General features: G+C 38.0%; 1 protein-coding gene across 5 annotated transcripts in view; it reads right to left on the reverse strand.

The window, feature by feature from the left end:
- The window catches only part of SLC4A4 (solute carrier family 4 member 4), a 385,984-nt gene that overhangs the window by 138,908 nt on the left and 223,070 nt on the right, over window positions 1-24,006 (reverse strand). The window lies entirely within an intron of this gene.

Below are 24,006 nucleotides of genomic sequence, written 5' to 3' on the forward strand. Positions count from 1 at the left end.
GTAGAATTCCTGAGTCTTAGAGAAGTTCCTCTCGGCTCTCAGCTAAAGACTTCATGACTAAAAACACCAAAAGCAATGGCAACAAAAGCCAAAATTGATAAATGGGATCGAATTAAACTAAAGAGCTTCTGCAGAGCAAAAGAAACTATCACCAGAGTGCACAGACAGCCTACAAAATGGGAGAAATTTTTTGCAATCTATCCATCTGACAAGGGGGTAATATCCAGAATCCACAAGAAATTTAAAGAAGTTTACAGATTTCTTTTTTTTAATGGGAGATATTACAGCACTTTTGGAATGTAAGTGAGAATGATCCAGTAGGGACAGATGAATGCTGCAGGAGAGATAGGGGATAAGTGCAGAAGCAGTTTAAGCATCTTTAAACTACTGAAAAGAGACAATATCCACATCACAGGTAGAAAAGTTAGTTACAGATGGGAACACAAAGAGTTTATCAGTCCTAACCAGGGAAAGCAGACTAGATGGACTAATGGGGGAGATTGGGAGATTTGGTGGGACGACGACGCAGATTTCTGAGGACTTATTTTTGCAGTTCAATACTAGTGAGCTAATGGTGAGAAGGAGGAAGTTGTATGGGACTTTGAGAAAAGAAGGCACAAAGTGGTTTTCTTGGAGAATGAAGGCTGCTTAACACAGTCACTTTGAAAGCTTATCTTATAGGTGTTATTCTGCAGTACAGCTTAATAAAAATATTTCAACAATTATGGAAGAATGGAGATAAGAATTTTGGAAGACCATCCAAAAGACACAGACCTCTGATATATACTTATCCAATATAAATGTCCCTCCCTTCAAATCAAAAGTACCAGTGAACCTAACATTTTATATAATGGATTGTTGTGGAGATGGAAGTGGCAGGCATGACCCCATTTCCCCATTAATAAAAAGGTTATACCAACATTTTCAACTTCCATTTCAGAGTTCTTAATTAGGGAAAACAAGTGACATGAGAACTAATCCCTAAGCTCCATAACCCTCTGTAGGTTTTTTATAGATTTTTTTTTAATTTGACACTTCATATAAGAAGAAAGCTGTGAGGCAAAAAAGCAAGGAACTTAGGGCTAAGAATTTAGTGGAAACCAAGAAAAGAAAAAGAAAAAAAAAAAAAAAAAAGCAAAGAGAAGGTATATATATCTTACATGCTACAAATACAATCACTTCTAAGCAGTAGGGAATTTTCCAAAGTTTCTCCCATTAATCCTTCAAGAAATACTAATATTTAAAAAAAACTTTTTTACATCTTACAGATATGAAAAGAATAGCCATGGGAAGGGTCTAAAAAAACATCAAGTTGCCAAGATTGTTATTATTACCTAAGGAAGTTGCAATTATAAATTGTCCCCTATAACACAGAGCAGAGTGTGGAATATGGCCAAGTGACCCAAACCCACATGACATAACATTTCTAGAATAATCTTCCTCAAACTCTCTCCAGAGAGAGTTCCCATTATGAACACAGACACAAAGGTCTCTAATAATCTGATTTCACTTCCCATTTTCTCCAGCAGACTCCTTGCTTGAGTTAGGCAGTTGACCTGATCATAATCCTCTTCTGTTTTATATGCTTACACTCCTACACTTCTTATCAAAAACTGCCTTTTCCTCACGTCTGTCTTTTATAAACAGCCTTTAGAGCTCAGCACAAGACTTTCTACTATCTCAGCCCGATTCCTTGGAAACTTCATAAGTGCTCATTTCTGAGTCACATTTTTGCCAAAGTGTCTTTTCCCAAGTTTCACAAGGGTAAGAGCACTTTATTCTCCACGGTACCAAACAGTTGCTTTGCATATCATTCAGCTGTAATAAATATTATGAAGGAATGGACTCTGTAGCACTAAAATCAGGCCAAAAGACCATAAAATGCCCAAAGAAATAAGGATTTTAAGGTTCAATCTGGAACCTACTGACTGGATTTGTCACAGCAACTACGTTGCTCACAACACATGCAGATTATCTCACAGTTGACTATATTCTTCCATAAATCATTTTACCAGTACTGCAATCACTATACCTGTACTCAAAAATTAGAAGTATATATTTTAAGGCAATAGCTAAGAGAAACCAATAGCTATTCTAAAATAAAAATATGTGGTGCCTGAACAGCTGCTCTCACATAATCCAGCTGTAATAAATATTATGAAGGAATGGACTCTGTAGCACTAGAAATCAGACCAGAAGACCATAAAATGCCCCCAAAAGTTAGGATTTTTAAGGTTAAATCTGGAACCTACTGCCCACACTCTACCCTCCGTGTCCTCCATGGTCTTCTCCATGCCGACACTCTACTCTCTATGTCCTCCTTCAGACACACCAGGCACACTTGCCCCAGGTCCTTCATATCTGCTGTGTCCTCTGAATGGGATGTATGCAGGGCTCCCTCCTTCACTTCCTTCTGATATTAATTGTTACATTCTCATCAGAGAGGCTTTCCCTGGACACACTAAAATTTCAACTCCCTTCTCCCCACAGATACTTCTACTCTTCTGCTTTATTTTATCTGCCTTGTACTTATTGTAGTCAAACATACTGTTTTCCTTATCATTTTTATTCATTTTATTCGAATGTTGCCTTTTTATTACACTGCAATATAACCTCCCTGAAGGTAGGAATATTCATTTATTTTGTTCAGTGTTATGTCCCTAGTGCCTAGAAAAGTGCCTGAGGAGCTGAGGAAACAGGTTCAATAAATATTTGTTGAATGATGAGTGATGGCTATTATTTCTGCTCTTCCCAACAAGTCTTCCTAACTCTCTTCTTAAAGAAGTGGCTTCTACACATCCCACCCAGGCCACATATGTGGACAAAAGACCTAGATATAGCCAATCTTAGTAAACTCCTCCCCTGACAAGAGTGATTGGTCTACAGGATGGAGGCCAATCACAGGGACCAAATCTTTTGGAAAAATCAATATCTAGAAGTGTAGAAATCAACATGTTCCCTTTCAGCTGTGGTTGTTCCCCATCATGTTGAAAGAGCACAAGACCATCCACACCAGGAAAGAGTGGGGTCAGCACCCAAAATGAAACCAGCAGAGTCAAAAGAGGAAAATGGATGAAGAGAAAGAATGTTGAGTCTCCAGGCTCAGTCAGTGACATCCTGCAGCTTGTCTGTTCTGTGAACTCACCAAGAATTCTTCCCAGTTACATAAGCCACTAAATCTCCTTTTGGGCTTCAATTAATTTGAGGTGCGTTTCTGTCTACTACAGAGCCCAGATACAAAATATATTTGTCAGATAAATGTGAAGAACAGCAGGTTAAATGAAATTAAACAACTGTCTATACTACAGATTTTTTTTTTTTTTTGAAACTTTAGTATACCTAGGAATGCTTTATCTCCCATGGGGAAATAAATAAAGCACATTATAATATAGAATCAGAATAGAAAATTCTGCTTTGGACAGAAATTTTCTCATCTTCCATCTCATCCCACTCTCAAGTGTACTTAATTGTCCTCAGACTTTATGGGTGCCTACAATGTTCAAAGCCTGGTAATAGGAAGGCACTGTAGAAAACAGACACCCTGTAATGCTGCAATGAAAAAGGAAACATAAATGCCATATGAAAAGTACACTGTGCAATGGGAGGTCACAAGACACACCAATCACACCTAGTGACAGAGTTCAAAAAAGGTTCTTCTCTAAGTCAAAGTTTAAAAATCTCTCCCATAATTTTGGTTTATCAAACACTGATTCACACGTTATCTTTTCCAAGTACAATAATATCTGATAAAGGAAAAGTAATGGCTAAAGTATGAAAACCAATTCTAGGCTTATACAATAAACTGTGAACAATAATAAAGTACTAGAAAAAATGTAAAGATTAAACAAAAAGGTAAATAGGACCAGGAAATATAAAGAACAATAAAAGATAAAACAAGAATAGAATATATGGCTTTCATATCAGGTTGAAATCACAATAAATGCATCTGGACTGAATTCCTAAGGTAAAATTGAACATTCCTTTCTTATAGATTGTAACTTGTTTTTTTCAAAAAATAACCAGCCTGGACTTTATGCACGGTCAACTACAAGAACACACAGAGTGGAAAAAAAAAAAAAAAAATTCCTTTAGCCAACGTAGGCTTCAGAGGAGTGAATTTTAAATGGCTACCTTGCGGTACTACAATTATTCAAAAATACTTTGACTAGTTCACTGATTTTGTGACCTTTTTGTCTTTACCAGGCTATTAACACCAGCTCTGTGAATCCAGATGTTACATTCCAGGTTCCTTTCACACTAGCCTGTACTCTTTCTTCCAGAGTATAGTCATGCTATGGTTACTCAGAAGTAATATTTTGCCATCTGCTATAAATGTTTTATCTTACAATTTTTTTAACCTTTCTTATTTTCTGAGTGGTTTTCTAACAACAACCCAGCTATCACAGTATTAGCATAAGAGGTCACTTAACTTGAGATGACAGTTCTGTGTGATGATGGAAAAGTTATTCATACACAAGTAATATGCATCACACACAGCTATTTTTAAAGTTCGATCTTTCACACTCCACTCAGGTCTTGGATTCTTCTGCCTTCTATGAAAGCAGTTTACATATTTTAGGTTTTCTATATGGGTGGGATAATCATATGATTAATATTATGTCCTCCTAGCTTCCTTACCATTGCTCTCAGACCTGCAGCATTACCTGTAGGTCCAGGATATTATAGCATTCCTCAGTCACTGGGCAGATATTTAAACTCTACCTCCTTTTCTCTGCCATTTTTCTGCATGTGTTAAAATAACTGCATCAATAATAAAGTGTTATTTATAACCAGGAATACTCACGATTTGTCCTTTAAATCTGATTTACTAGAATGCTATCCTGTAGGCTCTTCAATGTCCTTGCTATAAATGATATTATAACATCATCTAAACTTGAGTATACTTTCTCATTCTTTTTACAAAGCTTACACCCATTGCTGTCTCATTCTATACATTATCTTTTCCCCTCTATGAGAATGATTTTAATCTTCAAATCTGTACCTGTTTTCTATTTACCCTGCCTCATGTCCACATGCTAACATTCACCTGTTTTCCTGGGCAAAGAACTGATTTCTGGCATTCTTATTGTTCTTTCCTCTCTTCATTTCTTCTTCTTAGCTTATTTTCTCTTCTTCCTGCTAATTTTCTCCTGTCCCCCACCTTTCCACTGTCTTTGGGTATTTTCAGCTCTTATTTTTCAAACAAACTCATGTGGTAAGCTCAAAATCATTCAATGTCACCCAATTCCACAACCTTCCATTGCAGAAGGTATCTGTATCAGTAGTAAAGTAAGATCACCATACCTACCAGTTGGCCCATAACAGTCCCAGTTTACACTATTGTCCTGGTGTAATGACTAATAGTACCTCTTTTCATTCTTAAAAATGTCTTGGTCTAAAAGAAAAATTTTTATGGCCACTCTACATTTTAATCTCACTGAGACTGGCTTTTAGGTAGTACTGAAAATAATAGTATTAGAAAATAATTACATACTGTAGAACCTTAAGATTCAAGAAACTCAGAAGTGTAAGGGAGAGCCCAGGTCTAACAGCATCTTAGTAGGTATTTATGCTCTCTGAGTATGAATTTATTCATTTACCATATGCAAACAACAATATTAACTCTTAAGGTAGAAAAAAGTGTTCTCTCACCTTACCAGGTTTCTGCCTCTGCCTATTTATTCCTCTTCTCTGTACCTCAGGGAATGTGGCCAATTTCATGAATTAGAGTTTGATAAATTCAATGGGACTTTCTTTCTAATGGGATGATTAAAGTGCCATGAAGACAGGAAGCGAGTTGACTTCTTTCTCTTACAGTAAGACAATTAAATAGAAAAAAAAACCAGACTTGACATTTTCATCTATGTGGCTGGTTAGATAAGTTTACTCAGAGTCTGTTTCATAGGCCCAATTATATTTCTCTATCATGGCGGGTATCTCTGAGACTGTGAATCCCAAGATTTAGATTCTGTGTGGATGGCTGTAAGCCTATGTACTTGGTGAACTATATTCAGCTTCCAATCAGCTTAATTCCAGGCTGAATATTAAGGTGACCTGCCCCTAACCCAAATGCCAGCCAAAAGCAAAAGATATAATCTCCGAAGGAAGATAATATCATCTAGAGTATAAAAATTATCTCTACTATGGATATTTTATATCTGACATTTAATCAGAAGTTGTTAGACATAATAGAAGACAAAATCAAATGACTGGAATCCCAAGGGGGGGAAAAACACAAATTAGAAATAACCTTAAAGGAAATTATATACTGTGGTTATCAGACACAGACTTTGAAATAACTTCATATTTTTAAAATATTTATTTCAAAATGGGAATTTAAATGAATCTATTTTAAAAACAATATACTTGTCCTAGAGATAATATGTATCATTGGCTTGTTAAAGTCAGTATTACTCATAATATGAACACATGACATATCAAAACTTGTAGAATGAAGCTGCAAACATGCATTCAGTAACATTCATGCCCTTAACTGTCAATGTTAAAAAAAAGAAAAGCTAAAGTCTAATGATCTAAATATATTATCTCAAAAAATAAGAAAACAGAACATTAAATTCAAAGAAAGCAGAAGGAAGAAAATGAAAACTAGAGAAGAAATTAATTAATTTAAAAACAAATATATTCTGTTTCATGTTCTGTTCATGTTCTGTTTCATAATTTGAGTGACAATTATATAGGTGTGTTCACATTGTGAAAAATCATCAAGTAAACATGATTTGTGCATCTATCTATGCACACCCAATGTGTGTTTTACTCTAATAAAACCTACTATAATGAATTTCTCAATAAATTGCTATTTCGCTGCAAATATGGCATATATGTAGCACTCCCTTGGCAGGGAATCCTTAAGGGAAATATATTTTAAATATTTAAAAATATATTTTACAGCCGTAACTCATACATTAAAGATTTTTATAAAGATTAGAAGTTATAGAAATGTACACACCACACCCAAGCTATGTCTGAGTTGGTATCTTCCTACCTTTAACATCCAATGGTAACCAAACCCTAATATTCCATTACTTTAGATAAATATAATATAATCTTAGCAATTATATTTTTCTTAGGTTAAAATTAGCCTTCAACAAGGGCTGGGATGTAGAAGGAAGCCATCAAAGACAGCCTTGTGAAAATTTTCACTGGGAGAGTTTTGAAATAGGTTTCACCTACCAAGAACGATATGTATCTATGGGAGCACACAGTCTCAAACTCTGGAAATCTGAGAGCATGATGGCTAGAGACTAGTACATTGCCTACAATTGGCTTCTTTGGTTAATAGAAGGCTGTTCCTATCTCCACCCTCCCCACACCTTTGAGCAGCCCCCTTATTCCATACATGGGGAAGTAGGGGGCTTATCTGAACTTTTTGAATTCTAAAGACAATTATCCTACACCAGCTCTGTTTCGACTATCAAGTGTAAACTAAAACTTCTAAGCCCCACAACCATCTAAATGGACCCCTCCTCTCAGCCAAGGGCATTCCAAAGTTAACCTGAAAAACTAGTTCAGGCCATGATGGGAAGGGTGGGGTCAGGGTAGGGTAAGACACGCCTCATTATACCCTCCTCCCCATGGAATTCATACACAAGTGACCAGCATTAACATTGAAACAGAGATCTTAAGACTTTTTGTAGCAATAAAAGAGTTTTATTGTAGGAATAAAAGAATTCCAGCCTTACTCTAGTATAGTATCATATGGCACATAGAAGGCCCTGAAAGAAACTGAAGTGTTTTACCCTAAAATATATTCCTTTGACATATTTTGAAATGGCCCTACAAAGCTATCTCTTGTGAGGATAACTGGCAGTCTATAGAGAATCCCTTTCCCTTTCCAGGTCTTTTCCTTGATCTTCTGGCACCTTTTTAAGTCTGCTAAGAAACATTTATAATCTATTCTCTCTGAAGCCTGCTACCTGGAGGTTTTATCTGCATAAGAAGAAACTTGGTCTCCACAACCCTTTATCTCAACCCAGATACTCTCTTCTCTGGATTCTAGGTCTTCAGATAAACTCTTTCAACCAACTGCCAATCTGAAAATCTTGGAATCCATCTATGACCTGGATGCCCATCTCCCTGCCCCACCCTCCACCCCTGCTTTGAGTTGTCCTGGCTTTCTGGACTGAACCAAGGCACATCTTACATACACTGACTGATGTCTTATGTCTCTCTAAAATGTATAAAACCAAGCTGTAGCTGACCACTTTGGACACATGTCAGGACCTCCCCACACTGTCACAGGCATGTATGTCCTCAATCTAGGCAAAATAAACTTCTAAATTGATTGAGACTTGTCTCAGATACTTTTTGGTTTATACAAGACAGGAGTTTTTCCCACTGAAAGCTATATTCTGGCCTTTCATTGTAGAAGAGAAGGAAGACCCATGATTCAATTTTGGTTCCAAGTACAAAGAGCAGGCCTAGTACAACCAGCTTGCTTTGCTGCAAGGCTATTCACAGCTAGAAGACAAAGCAGAAGGCTCTGCATAGTTCACCAGTGTCCTGCTTCTGGGTTTGAAGACAAAGCCTCAGTCAACAATAAAGAGTACCTTGGTCTTTGTTTCTCTGTGTACACATTTCTCCGATGATCTTTTGGAGAGAGTGTTGAGCTGAGGACAGGGTTTGGGTGTTCCTGAATAGCCTGGACAAATACCATCTTAAACACACCTCAACATTCCATTTCTAAATCTCGCTTCTTTGCATGATTGCCCAACTAGGAAATGGTAGAAGAAGAAAAGGGATAAGATTCAGTGTTCTCTAAACTTAATCAGCTATTGCCTTTTATTCTTAGACTACACAGGAAAACATACCTTTAAATTTTTCTGTTAAATAAGGATATTATTTAAGTGTTTGTTAGGCTAATTTATGGGATAGGACTCTTTTGGTGTGATAAAAGAAAACCACTGGAAAAATTACTAGAAACATATTTTTGTTTTGTTGTTAACAGAAATGCTGATTGCCCTTCAGGCTATCTTAAAGGTGTGATTTAGAAGAATATTTCCAATGACTAAATTTACATACCATTGGCCTAATATCTAAGAGGCCTAAAAAGAGCTATTGCTTGATAGCCCATAGAATCCAAAATTTAGACAATCACTTTTAATGTTTTTGGAACTTAATAGTTACAATGCAGAGATTTCCAGTGTGTATGAAATATGAAAGAGTACAGACAAAATCATCAAATAAGACAAGATGCCAAAAGGCTCTGGTGACATGTTTTTACTTTTTGAATACTCTTCTACTTTTGTTTATTCCATTTCTAAAAAAAAAACACTACTTCAAAACGAAAACAATCCCAAGGGTAAAAATTTGATTTTCCAATTTTTCCTTCCAAATATAGACATCTCACCACCATTAACGCAAATGATTCTGCAAAGCAGCACATTTACAAATGGCTATTAAACTAAATATAACATTAAGTACAATCCATTAGTTCTGATTTCCTAAACAGGATGAAATTTCAAGTACTGCCCTAGTTTAAAAATCAACTTGTTAATATCTCCAAGTCACATTTTCTTAATGTCTCACATTATTTTTTTAAAAAAAATTGTCAGTATGCATATAGCTACTTACAGTTTTTAAAACACTTTCATATGTACTATGCTACTGGAATTCTTACAGCAAGATTGTAAGAAATGTATTATTACACCATTCTACAGATGAGGGAAATTAAGTCTCAAAAGCGTAAGGGTCTTCACCAAACTCATACGGCTAAGGCCAGGCCATGACTTGAATATTCACTTCACTATATGGTGAAACCTTTACATGTCTGAGGAACTGATTTTACTACCTAAAGTTTAGAACCTATTTTCCTGAAATATCGGAGTATTTAATACAGCAAAACAGTGTTAATTAAGTATCTATGATGGTTTGGGCTCTGTAAAGATAACCTTTAAAATGTTTAATGAGCATGTTTTAAAGTATTTAATAGTATTTAACTGCATAAAATAAAGTGGGACAGAGACAAGGAAAGGAGAAGACCAAATAAAGACAACAGCACTTTAAAAAAGATTTAAAGAAAAACAAGAACTGCAGGTTCTAGGTGCTAGGTAAGTTAGGTATTTTTTTGCTTTCATAAGAAGTTATTTTCCTCTTTCATTGTTGTGTCATGAACTCCACTGTATATAAATACAGGTCACTTGCTCCATGCCTGAAAGAAGTAGACTTGAAATATTCATTCATCTATCTAAGATGGAAAGTCCCAAAATTCCACCTATGCCTCTGAACTCTAGCTAGGCCTTTGGAAAAGACTAACTTCCCTGACTACCCCCAGCTTCCCTGACTACCCCCACCTTCCGGGACTTTACCTAGCCTTACCTCTGAAATTGTGCTTATCACTAGGCATTCACTGACTGACTTGGCTGTGACTTTTATTAGACTACAAGTACTTTATAGACAGGTCCAAAGTGCCCTATGAAAAGAAACCATGTATTATTCAACTTTGTTTCCTCAGTACCTTACAAAGCCAAGGCCTTGAAATAAGCATTCCGTAAATGTTTGTTAAACACATGAAATCCATGTGTTCATACCTGTGTTGTGGCATCTTTATACCATGCATAGAAACAAGCAGGGACACTGACAGCTCCACTAAAGGTGCTCCATCTGATGGTAGTCAACTTCAGAAAGGTTTCTGGTAAGAAGCAAAGGGCCTTTACGAATTCCAAAACTTATGATCAGGGGTCCCTACCATTCATTGTTTAAAAAAATTCCCTGCTGAAGTGGCTAAAAGTCCTACCCTTGTCTGGGATTTCTCAGTGAGATTTTGAAAAAGAGTCTTTCTTTGGGAGAACAGCTGTACACTGAATTCCTTCCAAATTTAAGATTTTGAATCTCACATTGGTAAGACTGAATTCTAAAGACACCACTGTTACCAACAGGCACAAAGAGCTTCAATAATAATTCTAAAATTACTAGTAGTAATAATAATAATAATAATTTAAAATGCTTTAAATCAATCATCTCTGGCCAGGCACTGGACCAAAAACTTTGTATGCATCATCTTATTAAACTCTCACCACATTTCTATAAGTAAGTTATTATTGTGGTCTCCATTTGCCCAATAAGAAATTGAGATCTAGAAATTCCCCCTTATCTAAGGTTTCGCTTCAGCAGTTTCAGTTACTTATGGTCAACCAGGGCCTGAAAATAGGTGAATACAGTACAATAAGATGTTTTGTGAGAGAGCAAGAGTGAGCGCACATTCACATAACTTTTATTATAGAATATTGTCGTAATTATTTTATTAGTAATTATTGTTGTCAATCTCTTACTGTTCCTGATTCGTAAATTAAACTTTTATCATAGTATATGAAAACTCACAGTATATGTAAGGTTTGGTACTGTCCACAGTTTTAGACATCCACTGGGGGTTTTGGAACATACCTCACTCAGGTAATGGGAAACTGCTATATATAACTAACATCACAAAACTAGAAAAGGCAGAACGAAGATTCAACCCAAAGCCTGGCTGTCTCCAGAGTCCAAGCTTCACCATGCTAAGCTTGCTAATTGTTATCCAGTGTTTTAAATTCAAGTAGAGAAAACCAGAATGAGCTTTGGAATTAGAGCTAGAAGCAAATCTCAGTTCTTCCATTTATTAGCTGAGGGACGTTGGACAAATGACTTCATTTCTTTCAAATGAGTTTGCTCATCTGTATAATGGGAATAATAAATGATTACTTTGTGGAGTTCAGAAGACTAAATGAGGTGATCTTTGCAAGTATTTATGCACAATGATGAGCAGATAATAGGTCCCTCAATAAATAAGTTACATGGAGGAATATTATGGGGCCCTGAATCAAGAATGCATCATTAGGCCAGGCACGGTGGCTCAAGCCTGTAATCCCAGCACTTTGGGAGGCCAAGACGGGCAGATCACGAGGTCAGGAGATCAAGACCAGCCTGGCTAACATGGTGAAACCCCGTCTCTACTAAAAAAAAAATACAAAAAACTAGCCAGGCGAGGTGGCGGGCGCCTGTAGTCCCAGCTACTTGGGAGGCTGAGGTAGGAGAATGGCGTAGATCCGGGAGGCGGAGCTTGCAGTGAGCTGAGATCCGGCCACTGCACTCCAGCCTAGGTGACAGAGCAAGACTCCGTCTCAAAAAAAAAAAAAAAAAAAAAAGGAAATGCATCACTGGGACTGACTGCTGAAGACAGATTTGAGAAAAATTAAAAGGCAGAATGTATAGGACTAGTTAAATGCCTGGATAAAGGGGGTGACAGAGCAGGAAGAATCCAGCATGACATACAACACGAGAATATGATTTCTTCAAATGCTTAGTGCTCTCCAACATTAAAAGCAAATATTTCACCAATACTAGTGATTCGCAGATACATCATTGAAAATTCAGCTGTGCATCAAAAATATCTGTGTCTTAAATTTTTTAAAGTTTAACCTATGCAACAGTTGCTGAGAAGATTACAAAGTTATCATCTACATTTAGCCTACTCATCTGTAAAGTAAGGTTAATGATAATATACAACAAGATATAGGTAAAAGCTCCTGGCATAGTACCTGAAATAGTATAGTAGATAGTCAATAAAAAGGTACCAATAATTATAATCACATTAGAGTTCTAATATAATCCGAGAAAAAAGGGAAAGAGGTGATTGACAAAAATAAAATTTTTCTCTCCCAAGGGAATAAAGTAAAATACAGCTAGATTGCCACCACATTCAATTCAGATATACAATCATCTGAACTTTAAAAAGAAATTTCTTCCACCAGTTTGTATCATAGACTTAAAAACATATTATCCATACAGAAACCTCCCTAGGTAAGGTCACTCTACCAAGTGTATAGATGCATGCACTTTAGCTTGAGAATGTTGCAGCGAGAGCATCCCATACTAAGGCTGCAAAATGAACCGCAGGCTGAGGTGAGCGTGGGTGGTTCAGTGCAACTACACTGTAAAACAAATATAATATAATTTCTCACGATAACTGCACCCATTTTAATTATCTGCATTCCCTCAGAATGACACCCTTATCCTTGAATGACTATGTTCAGCAGGAACACTTTGTTTTAAAATGAAATGCTTTATTTCTAACTTTTGCCTTACCTATTATTATCTAAAAAGCAGTATCTGTTAATAGCCTTCCCTCACCCACCCCAAAAAGAAAGATGCTAAACATAGGGCTTCTTTTATTCTTTCTGCCCCACAAACTCCAGCTGCCATTAGGAAAGAAAGGTTGTGGAAGGAGCAACCATATGAAATCAAAACAAATAGACAAATAAAAAAGCATTCTGGGGCCAGTGACTTCAAGAAAAATAAAAAAATACAGTTTAAGGGGAATTGTTTTACAGGCGTTCTCTTCTGCACATACCCCGGTTGGGGTAACTAATCAAAAACATAGACTTCTCTCTTAAGAAGTTCAAGGCATGCATGGTAAAAGGGTAGAATAATCAGAGGCAATATAGGCAACCAAGAGTTAAAAGTTAATAGTTTGAAAATAATAAATAAATAAAAGTTAATGGATTGACAAACACTTATGCAGAATGCCTATCTTGTGCAGAAACTGGAAAAAAACACTTTCCATTGCTTCTCTCACCCTTTGCTCCACCCCAGTACAGTTTATGAACCCAACAAAGCTTTGCCCTTGGCACCATTCAAAGCTCAGGGCTGGTGCTTCGGGCCTTAGGCCCTCTACTTCACTGTTCTCAACCTCACCTGCAGGTCCCTGCACTCAGAACAAAACAGAGATGTCAGGGCTCTTATCGAAGCACAGAGCAATGGTTCTTTTTTTTTTTTTTTTTTTTTTTGAGACGGAGTCTGGCTCTGTTGCCCAGGCTGGAGTGCAGTGGCCGGATCTCAGCTCACTGCAAGCTCCGCCTCCCGGGTTTACGCCATTCTCCTGCCTCAGCCTCCCGAGTAGCTGGGACTACAGGCGCCCGACACCTCGCCCGGCTAGTTTTTTTGTATTTTTTAGTAGAGATGGGGTTTCACCATGTTAGCCAGGATGGTCTCGATCTCCTGACCTCGTGATCCGCCCGTCTTGGCCTCCCAAAGTGCTGGGATTACAGGCTTGAGCCACCGCGCCCGGCCAGAGCAATGGCTCTTAAGGTTGGCTGATGGGGATCCAGGGAGTGCATGGGCACCTGGAAATTACACATAACTTTTTGTCCTACATATTTATTGTGCATCTTTCTGATGAAAGCATCCACAGTTTCATCATAAGCTCAAATGGATCATTGACATGAGAAAAGCTTAAGAACCACTGCATTAGACAGTCCTTGCACTGAAAAAGTACATAAGAATGGTCACAGCTCTATTACTCTATGAGGCTTTGACCTCTAAACAGAGTTCATATTGAAAGATTTTTGTAGCTCAAGAAATGGGAAATCTGGGCTTTCTAAGCACAAGGGGGAAGAGATGCACAGAGCACCACAGTGGGAAAAGGAACCACCACCCCTCTCCTCCAGATGCGTTTCACTGGCAAGAGCATGTTCCCCAGCTGATTCTGAATCACAGAATTTTGGAAATGGATGGGTCCTAGAAGGGCTCAGCCTTGGCCCTCCTGTGTACCAGAGAAGCTAAATACATGCTCAAGGTTATACTCCTAGAACAGCACCAAGTGCCCTTTGCCAAGTCCTCTTCCATTTCCGCTCCCACCATACCACTGGGACAGAAAACAGTTAAAAGAATCATCCACTAAAATACTTTTTTTTTTTTTTTTTTCCAAAAAAGCCATTGAGGGAAAGTGCTTAAATGTAGAAGTATTTTTCACTTAGCACATCAAATATGATGACAAAAATCAGACTGTAAAACTAACAAGTCAATATAGCTCTTAAGACCTGTCTGGATGAGAGCTTTAATATCTGATTACTTGGGATCTAATAAGAAATTGTCAATAAAACATCCATTTGCAGGAAGACAGTTAAGGTAAAACACACAATCTATTGACTTCCAAATGACTGCTAGCAGTTCTTTGAGAATTCAATACTATAAGCTGGGAAACAATTAAACCAGGTCCTTCCAGGGCTGAGATATACAAGGGAACATATGGCCCCAGCAGAACACTTCAAACAGGCAGCTGTACAGCTATAATTAAATCTGTAGTAGTCATGCTATTATTTATTTAGCAGATTTTTTTTTTATGTACCCTTCACGGAGGTCTCAGAACATGTACCAAATTAGAACAATAAAGAATACTGGGCCGGGCGCGGTGGCTCAAGCCTGTAATCCCAGCACTTTGGGAGGCCGAGATGGGCAGATCACGAGGTCAGGAGATCAAGACCATCCTGGCTAACATGGTGAAACCCCATCTCTACTAAAAAATACAAAAAAACTAGCCGGGCGAGGTGTCGGGCGCCTGTAGTCCCAGCTACTCGGGAGGCTGAGGCAGGAGAATGGCGTAAACCCGGGAGGCGGAGCTTGCAGTGAGCTGAGATCCGGCCACTGCACTCCAGCCTGGGCCACAGAGCGAGACTCCCTCTCAAAAAAAAAAAAAGAATACTGAAGAAGCAGAAAAAAGGAATCAAGAGGAAAATAAGGCTCTGACACAAAAGCAGGCAACAACTATATGGAAGTTTGGTTGAGAGGTTCTTCATCTGCATCTGAGGGCTTCTGGCTGAGTCACCAGTAGGTTATGGTTACTTAACTGACATAATGACCTGAGATCCCTTCACTCCTTTGTTCTAAGGTCCAGCCCAAAGTCGGCTTCTTATTTTTTAATTCCTATAAATCACAAAGTCTTTAAATTACTTAAAGACTGACTAGTTTATAATACCCCACGCAGTGAATACATTCCTAACATATAGTCATTTGCTGCTTCTGGTATATTACAGTGAAAGAAGGAGCATCAACTCAAGAGTTAAATTCAGAGTCACCTCTGCCCACTCCCCAGTTCCTGACAAAATTCATACTTCCATCTCTGTGCTAGGACATCTAACATCCTACATTATTTACCAATTCATCTCACAGTCTATAATGAGACCTCCTAGAGAGCAGGGATTGTGTGCTGTTCGTTTTTGTAGTCCTGATACCTACTGTAGCACTTAAGTGCAAAGAAAGACTTTTAAAAGTTCATATACACATTAGTAACAAAGCTCAATTTCCTATATAATTCATCCTTACATTGAAATGAAATCTGCTTCATGAAACACATCCATCTGCTATTGCAATTTTATATCTGGAGCTAAAAACAATAAATCTATTCTCTCTCACTGGAGGGCAACTTTCATGAGCCTTGTATCCTTCAAGACTTCTCATCTCTAAAAGTTTTGGATGAGTTACTTCTATTATTCTTCTTGGGTTAGTGCCCAGGCATCTCACTACACTGTTACCATAACTACATCTCAACTATTTCTGAGTAATGGACACCTTTGAAGAGTCTAAATCTGCTGAAAGTCATAAACTTTCTGTTCAAATAAAGTAGCATTTTTCACGTTCTTATTTGCTCCATATTTAGAACTTACATAGTTTATCTTACTCTTGTGAAATTCCTGTGGTTTCAAGCCTGTCAAGATCATTCTCTATCTTAATTATATTATTTAAATTTTAGATGGCTAACTTTGTTAGTTTTGTGTATTTGAAAATCTGATAATAATGTATTATGTCTTAATCTAAATTGCTAATACAGTTGTTTAGCAGAGCAATACAAGCTAAAAAGTACCATGGCATTAGAAACCTCTTCCACTTTTACACTGGCTATTAATCGACACACTTCAAAGACACTTGTTTATCCAGGTAAGAACCTTCTGATATTCATGCAACCCTCAGTTTGTCAAAGTGCTTACAGCAACATCACTAGTCCCTATAGATGCTACACTACAATGAAGTGCCCTGTTCAGGAAAGAAAACGTAGTACATAAGTACACTTATATTCTTCTTCTTTTCTTTTTTTTTTTTTTTTTTTTTTTGAGACAGAGTCTCGCTCTGTCACCCAGGCTGGAGTGCGGTGGCCGGATCTCAGCTCACTGCAAGCTCCGCCTCCCGGGTTTACGCCATTCTCCTACTTTAGCCTCCCAAGTAGCTGGGACTACAGGCGCCCGCCACCTCGCCCAGCTAGTTTTTTGTATTTTTTAGTAGAGATGGGGTTTCACCATGTTAGCCAGGATGGTCTCGATCTCCTGACCTCGTGATCTGCCCGTCTTGGCCTCCCAAAGTGCTGGGATTACAGGCTTGGGCCACTGACACTTATATTCTTCTACTCAACATGTATAGCAACAACTTCGACCACAGATTGGCAAACTTTTTCTGTGAAAGACCAAACAGCAAATACTTTAGGCTTTAGGAGCCAACATACAGTATCTGTCACTTATTCTTTTTTTTTTTACTGCTTTTTAAAACTGTAACCATGCTGAGCTTGCCAGCCATTCAAAAGCAAGTTACTGGCAGGCTATGGTCCATGAACTATAGATTGCTGGACATCATTTCTCCAATTTTGAAGCAAATGGCCTATTGGTGAAGATAAACATTTATCCAAAAATTAAAATAAGCAACTATTTGATGACAGCTGTGGAAGGTGTCATGGTAGAAAAGCATCATGTGCTGTAACAGCTTATAACTGCAGCCCCTGGCAGAGACTGGAAGCGAGGAGGGGGTGTCACAGAAAACTTCCTTGAAAAGGTGTCATTTACAGAGAAATAATGGGAGAACACCAGTTGCCTGCACAAGGAAGAGCATTTCAATGAACAAAAGCAGCATGTCCAAAGACCCAAAGGTAGGCGGGAGACTGCCATGCTAGTGAAACTGGAAGAATACCATATGGTTGTAGTAAAGTCAGGATGGGAGAAAACCTGGCACATCAGCTTTGGAGAGAGACACCAGGCAGGATAATGCAGGTCTTGGAAGGTCATGCCAAGGATTCTGGGCTTTATCATAAAGGCAACAGGTAGTCATCCAATGGTTATAAGCCATGAGTGACACTTTGTGTACAGTCTTTCAGCACAAAAGCCTGTCTTTCATTTGCTATATATGCCCACAGTGCTTTGTCAGCTTTCTACAGTCTCAGCTTTAAAAATCACAATAGTTTGCATCAATGTAAAAATAATGATTAATGCACTACCACAGGCTGGCTAGTGGCTTGTTATTTTCAAGAAAGGAGAGGGGAAATAGAATACCACCAATACAAAATTTGCCTGTATATACTCCTGTGAAACTAATCAATGTGGAATCATTCTAAATTCAGATCCATTCCAAAACAAAAACAAACAAAAAGAACCTCACACTAGTGTTCTATTTTACAGCTGCCTCTCTCTTGAACTTCTCCAAAAATTGAAAATGTATTCCCAACAGTCCCCCAAAGTCTTAACTCATTTCAGCATTAACCCAAAAGTCCACAGTCCAAAGTCTCATCTGAGACAAGGCAAGTCCCTTCCATCTGTGAGCCTGTAAAATCAAAAGCAAGCTAGTTACTTCCTAGATACAATGGGAGTACAAGTATTGGGTAAATACAGCTGTTCCAAATGGGAGAAATTGGCCCAAACAAAGGGGTTGCAGGGCCCATGCAAGTCCAAAATCCTGTGTGGGAGTCAAATTTTAAAGCTCCAAAATGATCTCCTCTGACTCCAGTTTTCACACTGATGCAAAAGGTAGGTTCCCATGGTCTTGGGCAGCTCCACCCCTGTGGCTTTGCAGAGTACAGCCTCCCTCCTGACTGCTTTCATGGGCTGGCATTGCGTGTCTGCAGCTTTTCCAGGCACAGTGCAAGTTGTGAGTGGATCTACCATTCTGGGGTCTGGAGGACGATGACCCTCTTCTCACAGTTACAGTAGGCAATGCTTCAGTAGGGACTCAGTGTGGGGGCTCCAACCCCTCATTTCCCTTCTGTACTGCCCTAACAGAGGTTCTCCATAAGGGTCCCACCCCTGCAGCAAGCTTTTGCCTGGGCATCCAGGCATTTCCATACATCTTCTGAAATCTAGGCAGAGGTTCCCAAACCTCAATTCTTGACTTCTGCGCACTCGCAGGCTCATCACGATGTGGAAGTTGCCAAGGCTTGGGGTTTCCACCTTCTGAAGCCACAGCCTGAGCTCTACGTTGGCCCCTTTCAGCCACAGCTGGAGCATCTGGGACACAGGGCACCAAGTCCCTAGGCTGCACACAGCACGGGGACCCTGGGCCTGGCCTATGAAACCACTTTTTCCTACTGCGCCCTCTGGGCCTGTGAAGGCCAGAGGCCTTTTTCCTACTGCGCCTCTGGGCTTCTATGAAGGTCTCTGACATGACCTGGAGACATTTTCCCATGGTCTTGGGGATTAACATTAGGCTCCTTGCTACTCATGCAAAGTTCTGCAGCTGGTTTGAATTTCTCCTCAAAACATGGGTTTTTCTTTTCTACTGCATTGTCAGGCTGCAAATTTTCTGAACTTGTATGCTCTGTTTCCCTTCTAAAACAGAATGCTTTTAACAGCACCAAAGTCACCTTGTGAATGCTTTGCTGCTTAGAAATTTATTCCGCCAGATACCTTGAATGACCTCTCTCAAGTTCAAAGTTTCACAAATCTCTAGGGCAGGGGCAGAATGCCTCCAGTCTCTTTGCTAAAACATAACAAGAGTCACCTTTGTTCCAGTTCCCAACGAGTTACACATCTCCATCTGAGACCACCTCAGCCTGGACCTAATTGTTCATATCACTGCCAGCATTTTTGTCAATGCCATCCAACAAGTCTCTAGGAGGTTCCACACTTTCCCACATTTTCCTGTCTTCTTCTGAGACCTCCAAACTGTTCCAACCTCTGCATGTTACCCAGTTCCAAAGTTACTTCCACATTTTCGGGTATCTTTTCAGCAACACCCACTTCTGGTACCAGTTTACTATATTAGTTAGTTTTCATGCTGCTGATAAAGACATAACCAAGACTGGGAAGAAAATGAGATTTAATTGGACTTATAGTTCCACATGGCTGGGAGACCCCAGAATCATGGCAGGAAGGGAAAGGCACTTCTTACATGGCGGTGGCAAAAGAAAATGAGCAAGAAGCAAAAGCAGAAACCCCTGTTAAGCCCATCAGATCTCATAAGACTTTATTCACTATCATGAGAATAGCAAGGGAAAAGACTGGCCCCCATGATTCAATTACATGCCCCTGGGTCCCTCCCATAACATGTGGGAATTCTGGGAGATACAATTTAAGGTGAGATTTGGGTGGGAACACAGCCAAACCACATCTGTGATGAAAATAATAAGTACTAGATGGTATTAGAAATTCAAAACAGGAGTAGTTAACATGAGCTGGAATATTCAAGGATGGATATAAAGAAAAAGCAACACTTGACAAGTTTTGAAGTAAAGGTTAAGACTTGGAAAAGCAGAGAGAAAAAGAGAAATTTGGGTCCAAGAGTAATGTGCATTCAATAACATTCATGAAATGACAATCGGACATAATTTCTTTGGAGTGTGGATAGAGCAGTATAGTGTGAAGTTAACAGCATGAACTCCAAAGAACCAAATTAACAATGCAAATTTAAAAGATAAGGAATGATATGTAAATGAAATGGACTTTCATCCCACCAAATCTTACTGCAAAACAAAACCAAAAATAAAAAAGCAGTAGCCCATTTAAATAATGAAAATGGAAGTATATTTTCCTTTTCACAAAACAACTAGAAAAAGCAGTTCAGACTGAAGTATAATATCTGTTTTATGAATCAGAAAACTGAAATTCAGAAGAGTTAAGGTTTACCATGCTTATTGAAGTCTTCAAAGCTATTCCTATGATCCTGGATGGATGCTTCTGCTGCCACAGTGATTAAAATACTCAATGTTATATGCTGATACTCTGAATGTGATTGGTGAAGGTCAGTGAAAAAAGACTGATATAATAAAAAAGTACAATCTATGATCTCAGATTGTGAGTTTATATCTTAGCTTATTAATAAAAAAAGTTCAAAAATAATCACTTTTTCCTCTTACCAGAGCAAAATTTTAAGGTTATAATGATGTGTATTTATCAGACTAAATGAACTACAGTTGACTCTATCTATAGTGAGAATGAATACTTAACAGCCTGGAAGTCAAAAAACCATGAGGTTTAGCAAAGCACAAGTGAAGATCTGTAAATTAAAGGTGTTGTAACTCTCTCTTCATTGTGGTCTGTGGACAAGTCAACTAACTAATCTACTTTTACTAATTCTATGTGTGACACTAATTACAAAAAAAAAAAACAAAAAAAACCAAAAAAAAACATTGAAATGTTGTATTTCCTCAAATTTGGAAAGTTTTAGGCTATTATTTCAAATAATTCTAAAAGCCACAACATTTTCCATTTATTAGATGAACTAAGTCTTTTACTTGTATTGCTAAACTCTAGATAGTTGCATTCCAGTTTATTGCTCCCATTTCTTACCTAACCTTTTATCCAAGGAACAATGTTTTATTTGGTTAAAACTCTTTTCTTCTGTTATTTTTGTTCTCTAGAATGGAAAGCTACTTCTAAAGTCCCTGGTTCCTTTCTGATTGATGGCTTTGGCCCACACAGTTGTGTCTTTCACTGAACTCCAGCTGCACTTTACTGTCAGCACCACAGTTTATTTGGTGTGAATAATCAGCTAAGATATCAACTCACAATCTGAGATCATAGATTATACTTTTTTTATTACATCAGTCTTTTTTCACTGACCTTCGCCAATCACATCCAGAGTAGCAACACATAACATTGAGTATTTTAATCACTGTGGCAGCAGAAACATCCATACAGTCACCATAACACCCTTAAAATTTTTTTAATTATTCATTTTTTAATAGTAATTCTGATAATTAGCCTATTCAGCATGATGTGTGCCTCAAAGACAAACCAAAGGCCAGAAACACCGATTGAATACCTGTCTATTCCACTGTGGCTTTCAGGGACCTAAAAAGATCCTAATCCAACTAGGAAGAACTCATTGTACTCACTAAGAGCACAGGTCCTAGGACTAGGATGCTGCTCTACCACTTAGATGTTATTTAACTTTAGGGAAATTACTTAATTTCTTCATGCCTCAAGTTTGCCAATATGTAAAATACAGTTGGCAGTACCAACCCCAAAGCATTACTTGTAAGTAGGTGTCCAATCTATGCTAGTTGTTAGTTATTGCTTACATAGCAATAGACTCAATACTATCAGATAGAGCTACCAAATGAAGAGTACAGCTAATTTTGAAGTTCAAGCTTTACAATCACTCCCTATGCAATGACTCAGTTACTTCCTACCCTCTTATATGTGTATGCATGGAACATTGATTAGTCAGGAATGTCATCTTGGCATGATTAACCCCTGGCTTTCAGATTACAGAAAACATTACTGCTGTCCTTTTAACATGGTGGCAAAAAAAAAAAAAAAAATCATTGTTTTCGTTTCAGTTCAGTTCTAGGGAGTAAAGTCAGCCCATTGGTGGGTAACATGTGGAGAAACCAGAAAGCTGTGCTGGTGACTGATAAGGTCATGAGATTCTGCTGAGACACATAAATCAACCAGCCACTGGATCAGTCAGACAAGTGAGCTGGAAACAGTGGGGAGCTCTTCTCTTTCTAAAGAAGAACAGGAAAAACTTCTTCCCATGGTGTGACCTCCTCATAAATTTATTCTGCAGAGATTCCCTATTGAGAGGGAAATTGGGGAGCAGTAGAATCTGCAAATATGCCCCAACATGTAAAAAAAAAAAAAGTGTTGGCTGACCTTTTTATTAGCCATTTCAGTTGACAACACTCCTTCAAAGTTTCTAATAAAGCACTCGTATAAGGTATAAAACTTTTTATTTAACTAACTGTATAGCCTGGCATATGTTCATTTAAAATTATCTTAGGGGTTGGGGGATGGAAAAGAAGGAGATGTAGATCCAAGCTGCAAATGTGTTGAATAATATTCAAAGGGAACACTTGTCCAACTCTTTTTTCAATTTTTCTTTTTGTTCCAAATGCTGACCACCAAGAAGGGCTCTTGAGATGAAGCCATTTGTTGTTTGCCAAGGAAATTCTCACAGAGCCTGAAAAGCCCTCTCAGAGCTGGGAACAGCAACATCTTCAGTCAAAGCAAGAAGAAACAGACAGGTGGCCAAGTCTACCCACTGCACTTTTCACCTCCCTACTTCAGAATACAAGTGATTAGCCAGCTCGGACATCCAATTACATAAGGAAAATAAACCCAGTTTTAATTTCTATACTTTAAGCTTCTGACAAAAGCCCCCAAAGTGAGCTGGGAGGCAAATGCTAGATATTGAGATTCTTTTCATTTTGAGTCGCTAAGCTTTCAGTGGAGTGAAACATAAAGAATAAACTAAAATCTGACCAGCAAATAGTATCTTAGCAGTGGAGGCGGATTCAATAAAGTGTTTAAAGATCCAGAATATAACTCATATAATCTTTTGGGAAGGTAATTAAATTTGCAATACATGGTAATCCAGCAATTCCACTTATAAAAATTTCTCCTCCAGAAATACTCATGAAACAATGTAGAAAAATTACAATAAGGGTACTTCTTAAAGGCTTATTGGTACAGCAAAGAACTGAAAATATCTAGTCACGGAAGATAGAATCAATAAAATATAATTCATATATACTATATAGCCTTTAAGAAGAATAAGGTGGGTGTCCACTGCATTGTTAAGTTAAAAAAATCATATTTTAGAACAATACAATCACATTTTTATTATTTATACATAAATATATAAGTATTCATATATCAGAAAAGTTCATTAGACTCAACATCAAGCTGCTAATGGCAGTTATTTTAAAGGATTTGACTTTAAGAATTTTCACTTTTTATTTTATTCATTTTTGCTTTGTTTAAATTTTACAGCATTGTTGTATATTTTGAATCAGAAAATTCTAAAGTTTTTTTTAAAATTGTGGATAATAACATGTTACTACAGTAAAGAAAGAATGATTCCATGGGCGGGGCATAGTGGCTCATGCTTATAATCCCAGCACTTTGGGAGGTCAAGACAGGCACATTGCTTGAGCCCAGGAATTCAAGACCAGCCTGGGCAACGTGGCAAAACTGCATGTCTCAAAATATATATATATATATATATATATATATATATATATATATATATATATAT

This window comes from Theropithecus gelada, chromosome 5 (assembly GCF_003255815.1).
Source record: "Theropithecus gelada isolate Dixy chromosome 5, Tgel_1.0, whole genome shotgun sequence".
Taxonomy (NCBI): Eukaryota; Metazoa; Chordata; class Mammalia; order Primates; family Cercopithecidae; genus Theropithecus; species Theropithecus gelada.